Below are 23720 nucleotides of genomic sequence, written 5' to 3' on the forward strand. Positions count from 1 at the left end.
TGTTGATGACTTGGTTCAATATCCGCGTGAGGACTAATGTTTACCCATACACGCTGATTGTAAAAATTTACAATCTGATATCGTTGAAATTATGCCTCATCCGTGAACAGCATCGAACACTGCAATTAGGGTTGCAGTTTGTTAAATAAAGAGTACAAGTGCAGGAAAGTCAGCTGCTGATAGTTTCTGCGTACGCTGTAAATTGTCTGGATACAGCTCGTCCTCGTGTAACACTCGTCAGTCATGTGGTCAACATTCAGTGTTGCAGCTACATGTCTTGTACTGACGCAAGGGTCGTCGTGAACTGCATGAACAATTGCCCCTTCCGTTGCGATGTCCTCCTCTTTCTAGGCCTCCCCCGGTCGCGCGTAGCACGCTTAAATGCCCCATGTTCCCTAAGATGACGATAAATTGATTCAGACGTTTTCCCGTCGGGGCACCTTCGTCCTGGAAATCTCTCCCGGTACAAACGTTGCGCCTGAGCGCTATTGCCGTCAGCTACTCCAGACATCAAATGAGCATCTGGCATTTACATTTGTGTACACCGCCACTGCACGAGCCAAGTTTGATTAACTCTACGTAGTAACCCACGTGCTTGCAACGGTCATACTTTTTTTTTGCTTTATTGTATTTCGATTCCCCCAGAAGGGGGGCAGGCTGGCAGCAGTTTAGTACCCCACTCTTCAGCCTACAGAATTTGTTTTAAAAAGAAATGACGATAAATAATAAAAGCAGGAGATAAAATTGGTGACTTAAATGGTAAACTGGCGGAAAATTGTGGAAACTTAAAACATAACAAAGGGTTGGTGATGCTAATAAAATACACAGGAAGAAGACAGGTTAAATAATAGACAATTAAATCTACGGCGACAGTCTGGTTTCTGTTCGCAAGAGATATAAAAATTACACCCAGCGACAGCACGCTTTCTGTTTGCAACACTTTGGAAAGACGCACAACACTGAACACTCACTTGAGCACTGCAGTAAAATGTTGGCACAAATATGACACACCACAACAGAGGGAGGATGGGAGGGGGGGGGGGGGGGGGGGCTGGACAGATGATGGGAAAGAAAAGGGGGGAAGGAGAAGAAAAACGAAGTGGAGGGGGGAGGGAGGAAGGAGCCGACAGAGGACGAGGACCCATAAGAGTGAGGGCTGGGCAGACGCGAGAGGGAGTGGGGAAAGGCATAGGAGGGGAATGCAAAAGGAGTCGGGGGGAGGGAGAAGGGAGGCAGAGAGAGGGTAGGTGGGAAAAAAACAGGATGGAATGGGGGGAAGAGGGATCCCAGGGAAAGGACAGAGGAAAGTAGGGGGAGATGATCAGAATTGATAGGAGGGATAAATGGAGGGGGGTGAGGTCATCATAAGTGAGGAGTTGACAAGCCATCTTGGGAAAGGAGATGAAGGGTGTAGATATGGAGGGTAGGGGGGAGAACAGTGAAGGCACGACAGAGGGCGGGGGTTGGAGAGGGGAGGCGCAACCAGGGGATTAGGGGGATCAAGGCTGTGGGAGGTGCAGTGTATGCGGATATGTTCGAGGAATGGGAGCAGATGGAGGAAAGGAATCAGCTCGTAGAGGATCCGTGTGGGGGAATGGAGGCGTATACAGAAGGCGAGGCAGAGTGCATGGCGCTCGAGGATCTGGAGGGACTTATAGAATGGTGGGGATAGGAGGGGGCGGTGGATAGCCAGGTGAGACTGGCAAAGCAGAGGATGAGAACGGTCTTACTGATCGCTGGAACAGTTGATGTGACCTGTAAACGAGCAATGACGGACGTCGCATGACAACAGGGACATGTGAAACAAAACACTGGCACCACACTATCCCCACGATTCTGTCGCTCTTTTCTTGTGTGCTTCATGCTTCCCATGTTTTATGAGTTGGAGAAAATGAGTTTTAACAGGGAAACAAAGCAATTCCAGACCTATGTTGATACGAAATAATTGCTTCGTCTACATCTGAGGAATGTGTCCTGTAATTTCTACCGCAATTTTTTGTTACACCCTGTAGAGATACTTAATATATTTTAGAGTAGAAGGACTGAACTGCCTGTTTCGCTGGGCCAATTAAGGGGACCACACCGTGGTTCAGGTTGGAAAAAATCTGATTTTCGGTTTTCATCATATTTCGATAGATTAAGGTTTTATTTAAGTACTCTGAAAAGGATTTTGCAGAAAAAAATTTTTTTTCGACCATTTGAACAGCATTTTTCTACCACGTGTGTATGTCCCACACCGACTTTTCTGTCACCCACTGTCAAGTCTAAGCTATATGGAGATTACATTATTAGAAAAATAGAGTGTGTAGGCCATGTTCAAAAATGTTTGGGAACAAGGCTAAGAAAATTAACTCTGGATATGAGAGGAAACAAAATCAGAAGATGGGAAATTGTTGACTGACAGGGTCGGTTAACTAAAACTGAAATAGAAAATTTGCAGGTATACTATGGGCAGGCAATTAGGAGAAACAAAGAAAATCTGGAGGCAATGAAGAGAGAAGGCAAAGGTCCTGAGTTCGAGTCAGCAATTAAACCTATTTTCACAGACTTGCCTCATCCTGACGTAAGGAAATGCCTGCAGGGGCAGACACAGAACCCAAATGATTGTTTCAGCAACATAATTTGGAACCGCCTTCCAAAAACTGTATTTTTAGGCATGTATACAATGAAACTAGGAGTTCATGATGCTGTTGTTACATTCAATTGCGGTAATATTGGAAAGCGTTGGGTACTGAAAAAGCTGGGAATTAATCCTGGTGAAAATATCATCATTGGGCTGCAACATTGCGATAAAATGAGGATAGCTGATGCAGACAGGTCTGCATCCAATATGGCCAAGAAAGCATGACAAACATCCAGAAAGGTGAACAAGAAGCTGGAAGACCTGCTACAGGCCAATGAAGGGCTATCATATGCAGCAGGACAGTTTTAATTAACTGTAAGTAACAAATTTCAAAAGTTTGTTCCTTAAAGTCAATTTCCCGCAAACTAAAATGTTCAGTACATAAGCCCCATTATATCAGAAACTGCCAAAGATAAATGAATGAAATTTTCAAAAACTCTGCATAACATAAAAAGCCACCTCTGGTAGTACATCCACCAAAAAATGTTTTCTGCAGAAAAACTTAATATTTTTTGTTAGTAAATTTAAAAAAGTATGTCTTAAAAACCATAAAATGGATAAAGTAGATTTTAGTACAGTTGACTGTTAGCATCATGTAACATACAGTAAAAGTATTAAGGTCCTACATCAAATAGTTTTTTTTCAGAAATGGGTCAAATACTTGCCTAAATTAACATGGGTTGGATAGGCAGGGTGTGGTCCCCTTAAATGCCTGTTCCTCTGTCTGTACTATATCCATCCTTAATAGTCTCAGTACCGACGAAAGAATGATAGGTCCACAGGTATATGTAATTAACTAGTAGAGTTCCCCCCCTCCCCCCCCCCCTTTTTTTTTTTTTTTTTTTTTTCAGCGGATTAGGTGGGTGGGGGTTGTTTCGGGGAGGAGACCAGGCAGCGAGGTCATCAGTCTCATGGGATGAGGCAAGGATGGGGAAGGAAGTCGGCCGTGCCCTTTCAAAGGAACCATCCCGGCATTTGCCTGGAGCGATTTAGGGAAATCACGGAAAACCAAAATCAGGATGGCCGGATGCGGGATCGAACTCTCGTCCTCCCGAATGCCAGTCCGGTGTGCTAGCCACTGCGTCACCTCGCTCGGTCCTTTTTTTTTACAATTTATGTTGTTAGTAGCGTGTACGACAAAACAAACTTATATCTGCGTATCACAGTGTATGAACGAACACCTGCAAGTCCTAAAGAAGCTGGGAGAAGTTACACACTTTTCCGACGCTGAAGATACATTAGCAACAGAATGATGAGAAACTTCATGCCACCTACATTGATTCACATTACCGCCTGCGGCTTCGACGAAAGCATACATTATTATACGGACAGTATATCGTGGCAGTTGGCTACGGCCGTAAACACACAAGAGCTTTGATTGCCCTAGGGGAGAGGAGCTGTGTGCGGGAATAAACCCCAATTCCCTCTCTATGGGCTGCCATACTAAGCCAGCGTTCTGTGCTTCCACGAAAGTAGAACTGACATAACGGTCAAAGAAATCGCTGACTCCTTTTGTTTCTGTGAGAGATGCATTCGACTCCTTTTATGCACCAGGATTAGTTTCTCCACTCATTTCAAAATACAAAAAGAAAACAAGCAGTCCACACCACAAAATGAATTGAAATACACAAAGGATTTGGTAGTGGCTACAATGCGGTTGTCTGCTGTGGTAGTTCGGGCCTGACCTATACTGGTATTTTACGCAACCATAGTTCAAAACACTCCCCACCTAAAACTGCCACAATATAGTGTCTACATAACACCAGAACGAGCATACTAGTTTACATTCTACTTGAAACAAATTCGTAGTATAATTTACTAAGCCTGAGAACTCTGCAACAAGTGTCAGAACAAACATTTCATAATTCACAGCTATCAGCAAAGGCAGGACTCCGCTCTTTAAAAGCGTTGTTGTAGTTGGCCCCTGCTACGTTCACCATCTTCTCGAAATCAAACATTTCTCCACCGGCAATGGGTTCAGACGTGGTCAGATCGCTGAAAATTTAACTAACTATACCTTTATCATAATTTGCACAAGGTGATGTGTGCTACTTTAAATACCCACATAACTTCATCAATGTAGCAACCGGTTCGTAAACAATCTATATTCAAAAAGATGAAATATTCCACACCAATACTACGGTACTAAGGCAGGCGGCTAAAAACCACGCGGTTCATCTGAATACACAGCTCAGCAGAGGAGATGACAACTTACGAAATACAATTTTTTTTTTTTACTGCTACGTTTACTGAATTACATAGGACTTGCGAAACGTTGGGTGGAATATATGGCACTATTTCTACCATGAATGATAACGTAGTACACAATTCTTTCAAAGAGACATACATAACTTACCATGAACAATCTGTAATATTTCGTACACAGTGAAGTGTCTAACAACCTTCCTCAACACCAACAAACAACGCTCCCTTGTTGACTGGGCCAAAGTGTGTCAAAGATTACTATCAACAGGTACTCTCGAAGCAAAGATTAAATCTAGTCTCTTAGAAATGCTTCATTTGATAGTTCAGTTTATTTTTGTAAGCATGATGTAACTCATCTACTTCACATTACTTCATATTTCAGAAATGGCTACACACCTTTTAAAACTCCGAGTAAGTTTTTCAGCACACATAACTGAATTGGTTGTAGTACTATTTTAAAGGAAAATACTATTCCCTCTATCCTTGGTGGAGAATTCGTGGTGACGCCGAGCTTTCGACTCCGAGCTATTAATACATTTGAAGGATAGAAGGAAGGAATATTAGGGTTTAATTCCCATCTACGAAGAAGTTATTAGAGACGAAGTGCAATCTAGGATGGGAGAGGAACGACAAGACGACACCTGCATCGACTTAGGGAACAATGGAAAATACAAGGTTTGAACTCCACTTCACAAGAAAGCGAATAAAAGCTGTGCTGCCTAATTGGATAAAGCCCATTACACTACATTGTAAATGGTCGAATCTATTTAAGTTCTCAGAGTTAAGGAACGTGTGGCTGAAGGATGCATCTACATTTACAGGAGAACAAGATCAAGTAAGACAATGACAGGGAAAGAAATAAAATGTGTCTGTCTAATTAGAAACACTGTTCAGTATATGGCCGAAGGTAATTGCACCACTAACAAGCATCACTTCTCCTTTCTTATTTTACTCTGTTGGCTTATGGCCCGAGAGAATGATGAGTATAGAGGGTGGTCCATTGATCATGACCGGGCCAAATATCTCACGAAATAAGCGTCAAACGAGAAAACTACAAAGAACGAAACTTGTCTAGCTTGAAGGGGGAAACCAGATGGCCTTACGGCTGGCCCGCTAGATGGCGCTGCCATAGGTCAAACGGATATCAACAGTGTGTATTTTTTTTATAGGAACCCCCATTTTTATTACATATTCGTGTAGTGCGTAAATAAATACGAATGTTTTAGTTGGACCACTTTTTTCGCTTTTTGATAGATGGCACTGTAATAGTCACAAACACATGGCTCACAATTTTAGACGAACAGTTGGTAACAGGTAGGTTTATAAAATTAAAATATAGAACGTAGGTTCGTTTGAACATTTTATTTCGGTTGTTACAATATGATACATGTACCTTTGTGAACTTATCACTTCCGAGAGCGCATGCTGTTACAGCGTGATTGCCTGTAAATACCACATTAATGCAATAAATGCTCAAAATGATGTTCGTCAACCTCAATGCATTTGGCAATACGTGTAACGACATTCCTCTCAACAGCGAGTATTTCGCCTTCCGTAATGTTCGCACATACATTGACAACCACGATAGCAAATATCCTTCAACTTTCCTCACAGAAAGAAATCCGGGGACGTTAGAACCGGTGAACGTGCGGGCCATGGTATGGTGTTTCAAGGACCAATCCACCTCTCATGAAATATTCTATTCAATACCGCTTCAACCGCACGCGGCCTATGTGCAAGACATCGCCATTCTGTCGTGCAGTAAAACATCTTGTAGTAACATCGGTAGAACATTACATAGGAAATCAGCACACATTGCGCCATGTAGATTGCCATCGATAAAATGGGGACCAGTTAATCTTCCTCCCATCATGCCGCACCATACATTAACCCGCCAAGGTCGCTTATGTTCCACTTGTCGCAGCCATCGTGGTTTTTCCGTTGCCAAATAGTGCATATTATGCCGGTTTACCTTACCGCTGTTGGTGAATGACGCTTCGTCGCTAAATAGAACGCGTGCAAAAAATCTGTCCTCGTTCCGTTATTTCTCTTGTGCCCAGTGGCAGAACTGTACAAGACGTTCAAAGTCGTCGCCATGCAATTCCTGGTACAATGAAATATGGCACGGGTGCAATCGATGTTGATGTAGCATTCTCAACACTGACGTTTTTGAGATTCCCGATTCTCGCGCAATTTGTCTGCTACTGATGTTCGGATTAGCCGCGACAGCAGCTAAAACACCTACTTGGGAATCATAATTTTGTTGCAGGTCGTGGTTGACGTTTCACATGTGACCGAACACTTCTTGGTTCCTTAAATAACATAACTATTCGGCGAACGGTCCGGACACTTGGATGATGTCGTCCAGGATACCAAGCAGCATACATAGCACACGCCCGTTGGCCATTTTGATCACAATAGCTATACATCAGCACAATATCGACCTTTTCTGCAATTGGTAAACAGTCAATTTTAACACGGGTAATGTATCACGAAGCAAATACCGTCCGTACTGGCGGAATGTTACGTGATACCATGTACTTACACGTTTTTGACTACTACAGCGCCATCTATCATAAAGTGAAAAATGTGGTCCAACTCAAACATTCATATTTCTTTACTTACTGCACGAATATGTAATGAAAAATGGGTGTTCCTATTAAAAAAAAAACCGCAGTTGATATCCGTTTGACCTATGGCAGCGCCATCTAACTTGCCAACCATAGAGGCTGGTTTCCCCCTTCAAGCTAGACGAGTTTCGTTGTTTGTAGTTTTTTCGTTTGATGCTTATTTCGTGAAATATTTGGCGTGGTCACTATCAATGGACCACCCTGTATAGGCTTCTTCCATTCCAGCACAAATTCCTACTATCTTATTACAGTCTGTATCCGAAACATACGATGGAGATAGCTTTATTCTTACACAGTGCTCCTCGATTGTTGGTTCTCCAGATTCATCCCAAACACCTGTAGAGAACAAAGTCATCTTTCTATCAAACTTTTGTTTTGGCCGGCCGGAGTGGCCGTGCGGTTCTAGGCGCTACAGTCTGGAACCGAGCGACCGCAGGTTCGAATCCTGCCTCGGGCATGGATGTGTGTGATGTCCTTAGGTTAATTAGGTTTAATTAGTTCTAAGTTCTAGGCGACTGATGACCTCAGAAGTTAAGTCACATAGTGCTGAGAGCCATTAACCCATTTTTTTTCTTAGTTTTGAAGTTCGACGGTCATCTGCGTTACCCTTTCGTACGAGCGGTACAGACCTTTAGGACCCATAACTGCACGTATGTGAACTCGCTTGACGTCTTGTAAGGACTCCGAACAATGGGACAGAAGATTTCCGTTCGGATTACATCTTATAGATATCGCGCTTCCGATTCATTTCCATCGCTTCGGAGTATAATCACTAGATACTTAAACAATGCGGCTTGTTACAAGACTTTACCAGTAACTCTGTAATCTGTGAGTGACGGACTCGTCCATATATTTATCAATTTTTAAGTTGCTAGAATTGTTAGTAGCTCAACATGGACCGTCCAATGTGTTTACAAGGAATGGTGAACCAATCACAGTCGTGTATCACGGCGTAAGAGCAATGGTCGTAAAAAGATCTGAACTGGAAGGGACCGGAGAGCGGTATCCGAGAGGAATTGCTGATGACAGTCAATGCAGGTCCATTTCAGCCAGTTTTCGAGCGAACATTCCCAAGGGAAGTTCATGCAATTGGCCTGATCTGTCAGGTTTTCTTGGCGTGTCTGGTTGATCGTCTTCTACAGGGTGTCCAGCCGAGTTATTTTCATTTGGTACACTATATTTCGAGCACCGTGTCAGTCGTTTTCTTCAGGTGCTGCGAGTTGTTCTGTTATCTGTACTCGCTGCCTGGGCCCAGTGAGACAGTGAACTATTGTTGGTCTCCGTCCGTTATTTATATTCGACCATTCTTCTTGTGGAGCACACTATAATCAGTCACGTACATGAGAAATGAACTCGCTTCATACTAAGGAGGGGGGGGGGGGGGGTGGAGATGTTCTGCAACATACACTCCTACGCCGTAAGGAAGCTCGAATAAAATAATATGATGGTCTTGCAACAAATCGATCACCTACAACAATCATTACTCGTCTGTTTTGTCGATCTCTTTGATTTTGTGTCTATGAAATACACCTCAATTTGTAAAAATTATAAAACTTTGACTAATATTTGTGACTAAAATGAACTTCATGCTACTGATTAAGTGCACTATAATCAATTAATTAGTAGGTCTGCACAACTGAACATGATCCCTAGCTTTGCGAATTCAGTATTGCATAAAGACCCACACGCTGCACTAGTCTCTAAATGAGGGACGCAGAAACAGAGGCCTAATACTTGTTCCTAGGGAGTTCCTTGTTTCCATACCAATTCAAAAGACAGCACTGGACGCTGGATGACAGCAAGTAACAAGTTACTGACGAGCCAATTCCCAGAGGGATCCAGTTGACCATGTTTCAGATGACCATGCAGCCTAGGGATCTGTGGTACATGTCAGTTTCCGAAGGAGACTTCCACAATATGCACAACATGTGGCAAAACATTGTTCTGCCAGAATATAGCTCCTGATATTGCCATAGGGTATGTGGACTGAGTTTTATCGAGAGAAATTATATTTGGACAAATATATTTTGTAAATATTTCGAATCTCTCGTTTAATTGTCTGTCTATATCACAGAGAAATCGTGAATATAAGTACGGTAAACTGTCTTTGTAAACTTGGAAAACGTGAAGGCACTCACAGACATAACGAAACTTAAAAGAGTCGTTAAGTAGTCATCCTTAACAGAGAACGTATAGGACACAAGAGATATACCATTTATGTTTACTACACTGCAAGGCAGTTCACAATCAATTTGCCACCATTTGAATAGTTTTCATATCAAAGCGGTACTTGGTTAAGTTTCTGTACTTTCTCTCCTACAACATGGAGAGACCTTGTTTGATGGTACGTAAAAAGTCTGTACATTGGATTATGAAGATAAACGGTACACAGAATTCGGCTGATTCATCGTTTCTACACACATAAAAAAATTGCATCTCCACGGTTCCGAGAGTTCCAGAACCTGTACAGAAAACTGAAATAGAGATCAACATAAACATCATTTTCGCCCTTGTTGTTGCTCATGAGAAGCACACATTGCATGTTGTACCACCATACAGCGAGACCTACAGAGATAGTGGTCCAGATTTCTGTACACACCGCTACCTCTAATACCTAGTAGCACATCCTCTTGCACCCCTGTATTCGTCGTGGCATCCTATCCACAAGTTCATCAATGCACTGTTGGCCCAGATTGTCCCACTCCTCAACGGCGATTCGGCGGAGATCCGTCAGAGTGGTTGGTTGAACACGTCGTCGATAAACAGCCCTTTTGAACCTATCCCAGGCTAGTTCGACAGGGCTCATGTCTGGAGAACATGCTGGCCTCTCTAGTCGAGCAATATCGTTATCCTGAAGGAAGTCATTCACAAGATGTGCACGATGGGGGCGCGAATTGTCGTCCATGAAGACGAATGTCTCGTCAATATGCTGCTGATATGGTTGTACTATCGGTCGGAGGATGGCATTCACGTACCCTACAGCCATTACGGCGCCTTCCATGACCACCAGCGGCGTACGTCGGCCCACCACAATGCCACACCTAAACATCAGGGAATCTTCACCTTGCTGCACGCGCTGTACAGTGTGTCTAAGGCGTTAAGCCTGACCGGGTTGCCTCCAAACACGTCTCCGACCATTGTCTCGTTGAAGGCATATGCGAAACTCATCGGTGACGAGAACGTGATGCCAATTCTGATCGGTGCATTCGGCTTGTTGTTGGGCCCATCTGTACCGTGCTGCATGGCGTCGTGGTTACAAAGATAGACCTCGCCATGGACGTCGGGAGTGAAGTTCCACACCATGCAGCCTATTGGGCACAGTTTGAGTCGTAACACGACGTCCTATATCGGCTGCACGAAAAGTATTATTCAACATGGTGGCGTTGCTGTCAGGGTTCCTACGAGCCATAATTCGTAGGTAACGGTCATCCACTGCAATAGTAGCCCTTGGGCGGCCTGAGCGAGGCATGTCATCGACAGTTCCTGTCTCTCTGTGTCTCTTCCATGTCCGAACAACATCGCTTTCGTTCACTCCGAGACGCCTGGACACTTCCCTTGTTGAGAGCCCTTCCTGGCACAAAGTAACAATGCGGGCGCGATCGAACCGCAGTATTGACAGTTTAGCCAAGGTTGAACTACAAACAACATGAGCCGTGTACCTCCTTCCTGGTGGAATGACTGGAACTGATCGGCTGTCGGACCCCCTCCGTCTAATAGGCGCTGCTCATGCATGGTTGTTTACATCTTTGGGAGGGGCTTAGTGACATCTCTGAACAGTCAGAGGGACTATGTCTGCGATACAATATCCACAATCAACGTCTGTCTTCCGGAGTTCTGGGAACTGGGGTGATGCCAAACTTTTTTTGGTGTGTGTATAATAATTTTATGTTTGAGTGGAGTCCAACCTCTAAACAGACAGTGACATCCTATAGGGGCGTAAATAGCTCGAACTACTGAGGGGCAGTACCAGAACTGATCGTTCACAGTACAGAATATGAGCTGAAATAGGACTGGGGTCAGTAGATCTGACTCTCCACGTTCCAAACACTGACAGTGCGGCTGAGGCACCCAGCTGCCTCCGTCTATGCCCCGCAATGCTGATAGAGCACTGAATGGGCGACTGGAGGCATAATACCACTGCTTCCGTGAGCGTCGTCTGACGATCTCCGTCTCTGCGGCTAAGGAACGGTTGATGTCTCAGCGCTGCGGCTGCTACGACTCACCATACATAGAAGCGCTGTGGCCGGCGCGCTATGTAGCAGGACTCGGCAGACCACGTGGCGGCTTCGTGCTCCATGTCTCAGGGCAGGATGCCCTGACGCGAGATATGAGGGTCAAATGAAAACCTTAAATTTGTAATAACAAACCGAAGCTTCGCGACGTTATCCTGTAACTTGGTAAGCGTACTACAAACAGCGTGTAGAGTGGCCTGTAGGTGGCAGCATAGTGCAGATGCACACATACCTTCGCAGTATCAGTATAAAGATGGCCACACCACTTGCGACTTGCACCAGGGAAGAACAGCGTTCTGTTATTTGGTTTTTGGGTAGTGAAGGTGTGAAACCTATTGAAATTCATCGACGAATGAAGGTTCAGTACGGTGATGCATGTTTGTCACAGTTGCAAGTCTACGAATGGAGTAGGAAATTCGCAAATGGTGTGACTTCAGTGGAAGATGCTCCTCGTCCAGGTCCGGCACAACGAGTTGTGACTCCACAGAACATTGCAGCAGTTGAAGCCATAGTGAAGGAAAACCGCCGAGTGACACTGAATGACATTGGAGCAAGTTTACAGACTAGTTATGGGTCAGCACACCTCATTGTGCATGATCTGCTCCAGTTGAAGTGTTTGCAAGATAGGTGCCACGGCAGCTGACTCCTGAAATGAGACAACTACGTGTTGATGCTTGTGAAGAATTTTTTCGCCGCTTTGAATGAGAAGTTGATCGCTTCCTTGCAAGAATTGTTACTGGGAACGAAACTTGGGTTCACTTCCACCAACTAGAAACGAAGAGAGCGAGCAAGGAATGGCGCCGTTCCTCATCACCAAAACCAAAGAAGTTTCGAACAGACCATCAGCAGGGAAGGTTATGCTGACTCTCTTTTGGGGCGAAAAAGGCGTCATTTTGGAGCATTACATGCCTAGAGGGACCACTGTCACCAGTGCATCATACACAGATCCCCTAAAAATCATCTGCGGCCTGCAATAAAATCAAAGCGACGTGGATTGCTGTCAGCAGGTGTCCTTTTGTAACATGACAATTCAAGGCTCCACACTGCCCGTACAACAGTTGCAACAATCACAGACCTGCATTTTGAGTGTCTTCCTCATCCACCATACTCACCAGACCTTGCCCCAAGTGATTCCCATATGTTTGGACCACTCGAAGACGCAATGGGAGGAAAGAAGTTCCGTTGTGATGAAAAGGTACACCACGCGGTGCATGAGTGGTTGCGCGGTCTACCAAAAGAATTTTTTTCTAAAGGAATTTATGCACTTTGTAAGCGCTGGAGGACTTGTATTGGGGAGATTATATTGAAAAGTGATACAGCTTTTTACCACTTCTGCACAATAAATAATATTTAAAAAATATTTAAGGTTTTCATTTGACTCACCCTCGTAGAATTGCGTACCCTATACAGCATGCCGGACATCGCCTCAAGTGTTACCTCACATGGTAGTAGTGCTGCGCTACTAACACAAGAATATTTCAGTACAAAAGTGGCTAGGTACTTGTACGCTCGTGGGCTTCGCTTGCTTTGGCTTTGCTATTCCTTGCGCCATGTATACTTTACACTTCAGTAGTTGCTGGTACGAAAAGGCTCGAAGTTAGATCTCGGGGACCTTTCGACGTTTAACGTCTGGTTCTTCCTCGGTCCTCTACCTCTGAAACTAGTGTGACCTCTACATCTACTCCCATTGCCCCGAGGTTGATAACATTTCCTCCTCACATGACTTGTTTGCCCACACCTTTAAACTCACATTGCTTGAGAACACTGTTCGTCTAACCCGCACTCCAGTGACATGTCCCTTTCTTCACATTCTATTGCCAATTTGACAGCTGTGCGTACTCGCCTTGACATCTCTGAAGGTAAATCTTCAAAATGCATCAAGTGCTCTCTGCTCAGACTCTCGTAAAATCACTTCATTTACCACATCATTCAGTCCCAACCCATAAATACACCACTGATCTGTCCGCACCCTTAGCTGAGTGGTCCATGCATCTCACTGCCATGCAATGTGCAGTCTGAAACTGCGCGACCGTTACGGCTGCAGGTTCGAATCCTGCCTCGGGCATGGATGTGTGTGATGTCCTTAGGTTGGTTAGGTTTAAATAGTTCTAAGTTCTAGGGGACTGATGACCTCAGAAGTTAAGTCCCATAGTGCTCAGAGCCATTTGAACCAAGCCATGCAACATGCCCACGTTCGAGTCTTGACCATCTGAGATTTTCTCCAGCAGGGACTGGTTGTTGTGTTGTCCTCATTATCATTTCATCATCGTTGACACACAAATCGCCCAGTGAGACGCCAACTGAAAAGACTTGCATATCGGCGACCTAACTTCCCCATGTGGGGATTCCCAGGTATCAGTGTCATACGATCATCATCATCATCAACCCACTGACTTTTCTTATTGTGCCTGCAAATTCTTCCACTAACTCTGCATGCTTCTTCGTTACCATGCCCAATTATTCTCTAAAATGTCTGGCACTATTCTGCTTAGTTTACCTCTGGACTAACACTTTCTTGAACTACTCAGACGTTCTAGCTCCCTTGAGAGCATCGGTATGCCCCATGTAAGTTTTTGCTTCTCCTCCTAATCTCAGTTTTGCTACTCTTAAAAATTCCGTGTCAGACCATCCTTCCATCTCCGAAAAATTCTGCAACTGCTTGCAAATCCTCTGCTGATTTCCCAGAGAAAGGGCAACTAAAATTACAGCTGACAAGTCTATACCTCGGTGTGGTGATTGAGGCTCCACTAGACCATATAACAACGTATTAACTGCTCTAAGCTTTCCGATTATATGCGAAATGCCTCAAGCTCTAACACACCTTGCATCTCTGACCCTGCAGAAGCCTTACCCTTCTCGGCGCTCATTTTGAAACACCAGCACTAACAAAACAGACAAAATAAAATATATTAACTTAGTTCTTACGTCTTATCATTAAGTATTTCGAATCACGACCCTCTCTAGCCATACGCCCGTAGCGATTACTGGTACTCATTCTGTAAACGGTGCTGAATGACCTCCTAAGTCACACTACATACATCTAAAACGTACAAGCCAATCATGACTACCATTACCTCTGAAGTCCAACAAATCTACTGAATTTCTACTTTTAACAAAATTTACCTTACAAAAAGGACGGCAGTCAAGCGTCTTTTCCACGAATAAACATTCAACAACAGTTACATTTCCTGACTCAATCCACTGTAGGGTATAGGTTCAGACGTCGTTCTAGAAAGGCGACATCAGTGTCCTGAAACATGTGAAACAGGACTGTAGCCAGTAGATTTGTTCAGTGCTTTCAAATTCCTTTATTGCGGCTCTCCGCTGGGGTACATTTCAAACAGCAGCAGTGTAGCTGGGGCATCCAGCTGCCTCCTGCGTACACTATGTGATCAAAAGTATCCGGACACCTGGCTGAAAATGACTTACAAGTTCGTAGCGCCCTCCATCGGTAACGCTCAAATTCAGTATGGTGTTGGCCCGCCCTTAGCCTTGATGACAGCTTCCACTCTGGCAGGCATATGTTCAATCAGGTGCTGGAAGGCTTCTTGGGGAATGGAAGCCCATTCTTCACGGAGTGCTGCACTGAGGAGAGGTATCGATGTCGGTCGGTGAGGCCTGGCATGAAGTCGGAGTTCCAAAATATCCCAGAGGTGTTCTATAAGATTCAGGCCAGGATTCTGTGCAGGCCAGTCCATTACAGGCATGTTATTGTCGCGGAGCCACTCCACCACAGGCCGTGCGTTATGAATAGGTGCTCGATCGTGTTGAAAGTTGCAATCGCCATCCCCAAATTGCTCTTCAACAGTGGGAAGCAAGAAGGTGCTTACAACGTCAGTGTAGACCTGTGCTGCGATAGTGCCACGAAAAGTAACAAGGGGTGCAAGCCCCCTCCATGAAAAACACGACCTCACCATAACACGACGGCCTCCGAATTTTACTAATGGCACTACACACGCTGGCAAATGGTGTTCAACGGGCATTCGCCATTCCCACATCCTGCTATCGGATCGCCACATTGTGTACCGTGATTCATTGCTCAACAAAACGTTTTTCCACTGTTCAATAGTCTAATGTTTACGCTCCTTACACCAAGCGCGGCGTTGTTTGACGTTTACCGGCGTGATGTGTGGCTTCTGAGCAGCCTCTCGACCATGAAATCCAAGCTTTCTTACCTCCCCCCTAACTGTCATAGTACTTGCAATGAATCCTGATGCAGTTTGGAGTTCCTGTGTGATGGTCTGGATAGATGTTTGCCTATTACACATTACTACCCTTTTCAACTGTCGGCGGTCTCTGTCAGTACGCTTTTGCGCTGTACGTGTCCCTCCACGTTTCCACTTCACTATCACATCGGAAACAGTGGACCTAGGGATGTTTAGGAGTGTGAAATTCTCGCATACAGACGTATGATACAAGTGACACCCCGTCACCTGACCACGTTCGAAGTCCGTGAGTCCCGCGGAGCGCCCCATTCTGCTATCTCACGATGTCTAGTGAATATTGAAGTCCCTGAAATGGAGTACCTGGCAGTAAGTGGCAGCACATTGCACCTACTATTAAAAACATAAGTTTTTTGTGGTGTCCGGATGCTTTTGATCACAACTCATATATTATTTCCAGTTCCCGGCAGAGGTTCGTATCCTCCCTCGGGCATGGGTGTATGTGTTTGTCCTTAGGATAATTTAGGTTAAGTAGTGTGTAAGCTTAGGGACTGTCCCATAAGATTTCACACACACTTGAACTTATTTCCAGTGGACACCGAGGCCGCAATGCCGCACGTGGCCGGTGTCGCTCGGCTGATGCTGTCGACGCGGTTGCTGACGTCGAGCGGAATCTTCTTTCGCCCGGTGCTGCGCTCAAGTGCTGATCAGTGCTCCACTTTCGCTGGTCAGTTTAGTGTCGGACTTTGAAGCAAATACTGCAGTCTCGAAGAAGACAGTCTACAATGAACTCTATTAATTCAGGTTTCTTGTAACGCGGTCTATGATACAATCTACTTTTACGCTATTACGAAAGAAGTTCTTAATATCTGTGCGAACGAGGGTTATCAATATTGTGTCATATACTAATATATACTGAACGAGGTGGTGCAGTGGTTAGCACACTGGACTCGCATTCGAGAGGATGACGGATCAAACCCGCGTCCGGCCATCCAGTTTTAGGTTCGTGATTTCCCTAAATCGCTTCAGGCAAATGCAGGGATGGTTCCTTTGAAAGGGCTCCCCAGATTGCTTTCTGTTGGGAAAGTTGAAGGATATTTGCAATCGTGATCCACCGACAACGCCTGACAACATGCGTCAGCGCATTGTCAATGCATGTGCGAACATTACGGAAGGCGAAATATTCGCTGTTGAGAGGAATGTTGTTACACGTATTGTCAAATGCATTGAGGTTGACGGACATCATTTTGAGCATTTATTGCATTAATGTGTTATTTACAGGTAATCACGCTCTAACAGCATGCGTTCTCAGAAATGATAACTTCACAAAGGTACACGTATCACATTGGAACAACGGAAATAAAATGTTCAAACGTACCTACGTTCTGTATTTTAATTTAAAAAACCTACCTGTTACCAGCTGTTCGTCTAAAATTGTGAGCCATGTGTTTGTGACTATTACAGCGCCATCTATCATAAAGAGAAAAAAGTGGTCCAACTAAAACATTCATATTTCTTTACGTACTACACGAATATGTAATAAAAAATGTGGGTTTCTATTTTTTTAAAACACAGTTGATATCCGTTTGACCCATGGCAGCGCCATCTAGCGGGCCAACCATAGCGCCGTCTGGTTTCCCCCTTCAAACTAGACAATTTCCGTTCTTTGCAGTTTTTTCATTTGACGCTTGTTTCGTGAGACATTTGGCCCGGTCACGATCAATGGACCACCCTGTGTGTAGTATGTCACATATATTACGGGAACTTAGAAGGCTGTTATCTAATTTCAACAGGCTTCCAACCAAAATGTGAACCGTTATTGACATATACACATCCAAGTCGAAAGGCTTCGTTCTGTTCCGCCTAGTAGCTTTGCGCAGCATATTTGTCTCGGTGTTTGTGTGACGCCGTCTGAAGTACCCATACAGGGATGTGTTACTGCGAGGGTTCCAATAATGATAAAGTATTCATATGAAGGGCATGACAAGCATTGAAAGACAGAAAGTGAAAGCCCCTCAATAACAGATCACAAATCCGTGTCTCTCAAGAAGAGAATGGTAGCTATTCTTACTTTCACCCCAAGGGGTGTCAGTCTTTTACAACTTACGCCAAATTTTGTGATTGCGAGGAGGAAGGGGATATCCTTCACCGATAGTTGGCGTAGTGACTTCTGTAACGTGTACGGTAGTTGGAAAATTTCTTACGAGCGGTACACTGGACCTGTTAGCTTCCTAGATTTTCACCTGATTGTGTGGCTAAAGCGGTAAGATTTACCTGGCGTCAGGCTGCCCTTTGAGGGTAGGAGCATTGGTTGATAAGCTCGTTAATTAACCATTTAACTCCGAGACCCTACATATGAACGGGCAACGAAATCGCACCCACACTACGATACGTTAGAATCTCCTGCAACCAAGTCCCAGCACGCATACATTGTTCTTAACGTGTGCCGTCGCTTGTAAACAGAATGATAAGGAACAAAGTTATTAGATTAGTTTTACTATTTGTTCAGTAGATGTATAGTGATGTGCTCCTCAACGATACAAAACATGTCGAAATAAGATCGAGGGAACGGCCTTGCCGCAGTGGCTACACCGGTTCCCGTGAGATCACCGACGTTAAGCGCTGTCGGGGGTGGTTGACACTTGGATGCGTGACCATCGAGGCCGCCATGCGCTGTTGCCATTTTTCGGGGTGCACTCAACCTCGTGATGCCAATTGAGGAGCTACTCGACCGAATAGTAGCGGCTTCGGTCAAGAATACCATCATAAAGACTGGGAGAGCAGTGTGCTAAACCCACGGCCCTCCTATCCGCATTCTCCTCCGAGGATGAAACGGCGGTAGGATGCTCCCAATGGGCCACCTGTGGCCTGTAGACGGAATGGTGGAAAACAAGATCGCATAAATATGCGATCAGTCTTCACATTGGCATATATATATATATATATATATATATATAGAGAGAGAGAGAGAGAGAGAGAGAGAGAGAGATCGCATAATATGCGATATATATATATATATATATATATATATATATATATATATATATATATATATATATGTGTGTGTGTGTGTGTGTGTGTGTAAAATTGATTAAATAAATGATTCAGATAAACGCTCGACAGCTAGTGCTGAAGTGGAACTTAGCAGACTTCAAATGTGGAGTTGGATGGTGCTACAGGTTTATGAAGCGTCATCGTCTTAATATGCGAACCAAAGCCAAAACAGCTCAGAAAATGCCACAAGAATATGAAGAGAAAATATGATCTTTCCGTCGCTTTATTATTCAACATCGAAAGAAAACCAGTATGGAGGTAAGCCAAATAGCGAATATGGACGAAACGCCTCTGACATTTGATGTGCCGAGTAACAGAATTTTATTTATTTATTTCTCAAGTAAGTACCTGCTACCTGTTATTATGCAGCAGGTCGTACATTGTGTGATTTTACATGTTATATTATACAAATTTTATTACTAGTACATTTTTTGTTGAAAATTTTACAAAAGGATAAATTAAAAAATTTTGTTTAAACTTGTTGATAACTTAGTTAATGATAAAAAATAAGATATGTAATAGGTTGAGGATGTATTTTAAATTAAATTATAATTAACTAATAAATTTTTTTAAAATTTATTTATTATTTAAATTTCTTAAAAGCGTATTTAATGGAAGGAACAAGAGATGGCAAACTGGCTTAGATATGATGCGACGGTAAAACTTCGAGCCAGTCACACCTGACGATGCGAAAGGAGAATGAATGTCACAACATCAGATAGTATTACATGCTGTGGTGTGGTATTACAGACAATTACATGGAGAGTTCCATTTTCAGATTGATTCGATTTATTGTTGTAGAACCTTCGCTTACTGCTGCTACGTTTCTATGTTTATCTCGTCTTCACTTCCTGTGCATGATATAACATCCGATTCCGTGTCTGTGTCGTTTACTATGTACTGCTGATCTGTCGGATGTGGAGTCTGTCTTACTCTAGGGTATGGTGTTTCCTGTTTGTATGCCGCATACAGTGCTCGTCTGCGATGTTGTTTATAGAGTTCCAGTCATCTTGTCTGCGTATTAACTGTCCTATGTTCTGATTCCCTAAACACGGTCTTCTGTGTCCTAGGGCTACGCAGCTGAGCATTATGAGTTCAGGTGTGCCATTCTCACCACAGGCACAAGTGTGGGTTTGTTTTAGGCCAAACCTGTGGAGATGCACGGGATATGAGCCATGGCCCGTGAAAAGGTGTACCATACTGCATGTTGGATTTATATTCTTCAAATTCTCGTATACTGGGGACGAAAGAGTAGACTCGTCTTCCTTTATTATTTGTGTCCCATTCTGTCTGCCATGTATCAATTCTCCACTTGTTTAATTTCCGCTTGCCGGTTATGTCTTGTCCACTTTTTTTATTTTTTTTTATTTTGTCGCGTCTTCCCTTTTCAACGAATATGCAGCTGCTCTGTGGCGAATTGTAATGTCTATAGGGAAAATGCCCAGTACTACGCACAGTGCCTCAGTCAGGGACTGATAACCTCAGAAGTTTAGTCCCATAGTGCTCAGAGCCAAGTGCCTCAATCGAGGAGAACACTCCTCCGGTCGCGCCTCACAATGGTTTTATACGTACCTAAGCCTAATCGATGTGCCCAAGCACTAGCCGCAGAACAAATTATTGACTCAAAGAGTGCCGTGTAATATGTCCTTATTGTCTGAAGGGGTAGTCTGTAAATTATACTGTTCAGTCTTGCAAATTTATCCATGATTTTCGTCGCTTTGTTAATTGTCAAATGTTCAAATGTGTGTGAAATCTTATGGAACTTAACTGCTGCGGTCATCAGTCCCTAAGCTTACACACTACTTAACCTAAATTATCCTAAGAACGAACGCACATACCCATGCCCGAGGGAGGACTCGAACCTCAGCCGCCACCAGCCGCACAGTCTATGACTGCAACGCCTTACACCGCTCGGCTAATCCCGCGCGGCTGTTAATTGTCAGTCAAGCATGTTCGTTAAAGTGTAAATGTTCGTCAACATAAATTCCAAGGTATTTTGTCACTGATTTCCGTTTTATAGATATGTTGTTTAACTTTATAATTAGATTTCCTTTCAACGTGCCTCTTAGAAGCAGGTAAACAGTTTTGTTCGTGCTATCGTGAGTTTGTTCTTCGTGCACCATTCTTTGATTAACGCGAGGAGCAGCCTGGCTTTATTCTCTAATTGGGACCTGGAATTTGCAGATAACATGGCCATAAGGTCATCAGCGTACTAAATCGCCCTGTTAGCCATGTCTTTTAGTGCATTCAGTTCTATGATTATGTCCCAGAAAATCGGTCCGTATATGGATCCTTGAGGAAAACTCTTTATAACCTTTGACATTCCACTATCCTGTTCTCACAATAATCTCTAAGGCTATTGTATTGAGCCAGTGGAACATTCATCTCTCTAAGTCTTGCAAACAGCGCCGGCCACCAAAGGTTGTCGAAAGCACCAGCTTAATTAGGATTGCTACTATGTATTTGTCAGCCCGCCTGGTTAGCCGTGCGGCCTAATGCACGGATTTCCGGATTGGGAAGGAGCTCCTGGTCCCCGGCACGAATCCGCCCGGCGGACTTGTGTCGAGGTCCGGTGAGCCGGCCAGTCTGTGGACGGATTTAGGCTGTTTTCCATCTGCCTCGGCGAATGCGGGCCGGTTCTCCTTATTCCGCCTCAGCTGCACTATGTCGGCGATTGCTGCGCAATCAAGTTTTCCACGTACGCGTACACCACCATTACTCTACCACGCAAACATAGGGGTTACACTCGTCTGGTGTGAGACGTTCCCTGGGGGGTTCACCGGGGGCCGAACCGCACAATAACCGTGGGTTCGGTGTGGGGCGGCGGAAGGGTGAAGTGGACAGCGGTAGTCGTGGGGTTGTGGACCACTGCGGCTGCGGGGCTGACGGAGCCTCTCCGTCGTTTCTAGGCCCCCGGTTAACATACAATACAATATAATGTATTTGTCGTGTATTGTCTGTGTCATTTCTATGGCCCTATTTACTGCGTCGCCGATGGACTTATGTGGTCGAAAACCAAACTGATGTGAGCTAGCCGGCCAGAGTGGCCGAGCGGCTCTAGGCGCTACAGTCTGGAACCGCGCGACCGCTACGGTCGCAATTTCGAATCCTTCCTCGGGCATGGATGTGTGTGATGTACTTAGGTTAGTTAGGTGTAAGTAGTTCTAAGTTCTAGGGGACTGATGACCTCAGAAGTTAAGTCACATTTGAATCTTTTTTTTTCTTCCTTATGTGGGCTAAAGCCGAAGAGCTGTCGGTGCGACTGAAGTCTGTCGCACAGCAATCTCTCCTGTATCTTTGTCAGAATGTTAATGAGGCATATTGGTCTGTATGTCTTACGGTCAGTCGGGTCTTTGTCCTCCGCTTTCTTGATTATAGCTGCATTTGCCGTGCTCCATAAATATTTGGTATTCGTCCTTCTAGTAGAGCATCATTCAGTAAGTCTGTCAGGTATGGTACGATAAGTGGAGCAGCTTGTTTGATGGTTTCGGTGTGGATGCCATCAGGATTCGGTGGCTTTTTATTCTGTGTCTTGTGTATTACCAATGCAGCTTCCTCGCGGGCAAATCGGGATGGTGATACCTTCGTTTCCGTATTTGTCATAAAATAGTCTGCTAAGGGCGGTGTGAAGTTGGTTGTCGTGAGTGTGGTCATCGTCAGGTAGTAGTTTCTTCAGGAGATACTGTGCTGTGCATTTCCAGCCTCCTGTGGTAGTGCCATCTAGTTTCTTCAGTGTTGATAACACTGCAAGATACGTTCAGTCTGCAATTTAAACGCCCGCATCTCGTGGTCGTGCGGTAGCTTTCACGCTTCCCACGCCCGGGTTCCCGGGTTCGATTCCCGGCGGGCTCAGCGATTTTCTCTGCCTCGTGATGGCTGGGTGTTGTGTGCTGTCCTTAGGTTAGTTAGGTTTAAGTAGTTCTAAGTTCTAGGGGACTGATGACCATAGATGTTAAGTCCCATAGTGCTCAGAGCCAGTTGAACCAGTTGCAATTTAAACGGCTCCCCCCCCCCCCCCGACAAAAGATACACCTAATTGTTACTGAGAATATATTTTTTCTCCTAACATAACGCGCCCCCTTGCACGCAATTCGCCCACGGAGGGGGAACCGCTACTCGAAATCCAAGAGATCCACCACCTGCTGTTCGATGCTATTGCGTATTGTCAGCCGTGTCAGCCGTGTCAGGATCGAATGCACTCCTTAAAAGACTCAGTACAGTGTCACAACCGCTGAGCGTACAGTGTTCAAAGATTTGGAGGCTAGTACTCCCATGGAACAATACGCCGCTCCACACCATGAGACTTGAACCACCGCCGGCCGCCGTGACCTAGCGGTTCTAGGCGGTTCATTCCGGAACCGCGCTGCTGCTACGGTCGCAGGTTCGAATCCTGCCGCGGGCATGGATGTGTGTGATGTCCTGAGGTTAGTTAGGTTTAAGTAGTTCTAAGTTCTAGGGGACTGATGACCTGAGAAGTTAAGTCCCTAGTGCTCAGAGCCATTTGAACCACCCCCCGAACCCGATGTTGTTCCGTAAATTTGTCCTAAAATACGTTTACCAGTGGTGTTTGCTGGTTCTATGTAGTTCGTCTTTGAATCGTGTTTTAGCGTCATGATAGTGTCGAAGTCTAATTTCTCTTTCCTGTGCTGTCTTTGATTTTTGGTAATATCGTCGTTTATCACGAGTGTCTGACCACGGTACCCTTTGGTTGCGTAGCATGCTGCAGGTATTGCTGTAGCTTGTGCTCTCTGTAAGACGTCTGTAAGAATGTGAGCTCTGTAGTCTGTGCTTCCTTGGGTGCCACATAGAGGAA

This window comes from Schistocerca gregaria, chromosome X, assembly GCF_023897955.1.
Source record: "Schistocerca gregaria isolate iqSchGreg1 chromosome X, iqSchGreg1.2, whole genome shotgun sequence".
NCBI classification, from domain to species: domain Eukaryota; kingdom Metazoa; phylum Arthropoda; class Insecta; order Orthoptera; family Acrididae; genus Schistocerca; species Schistocerca gregaria.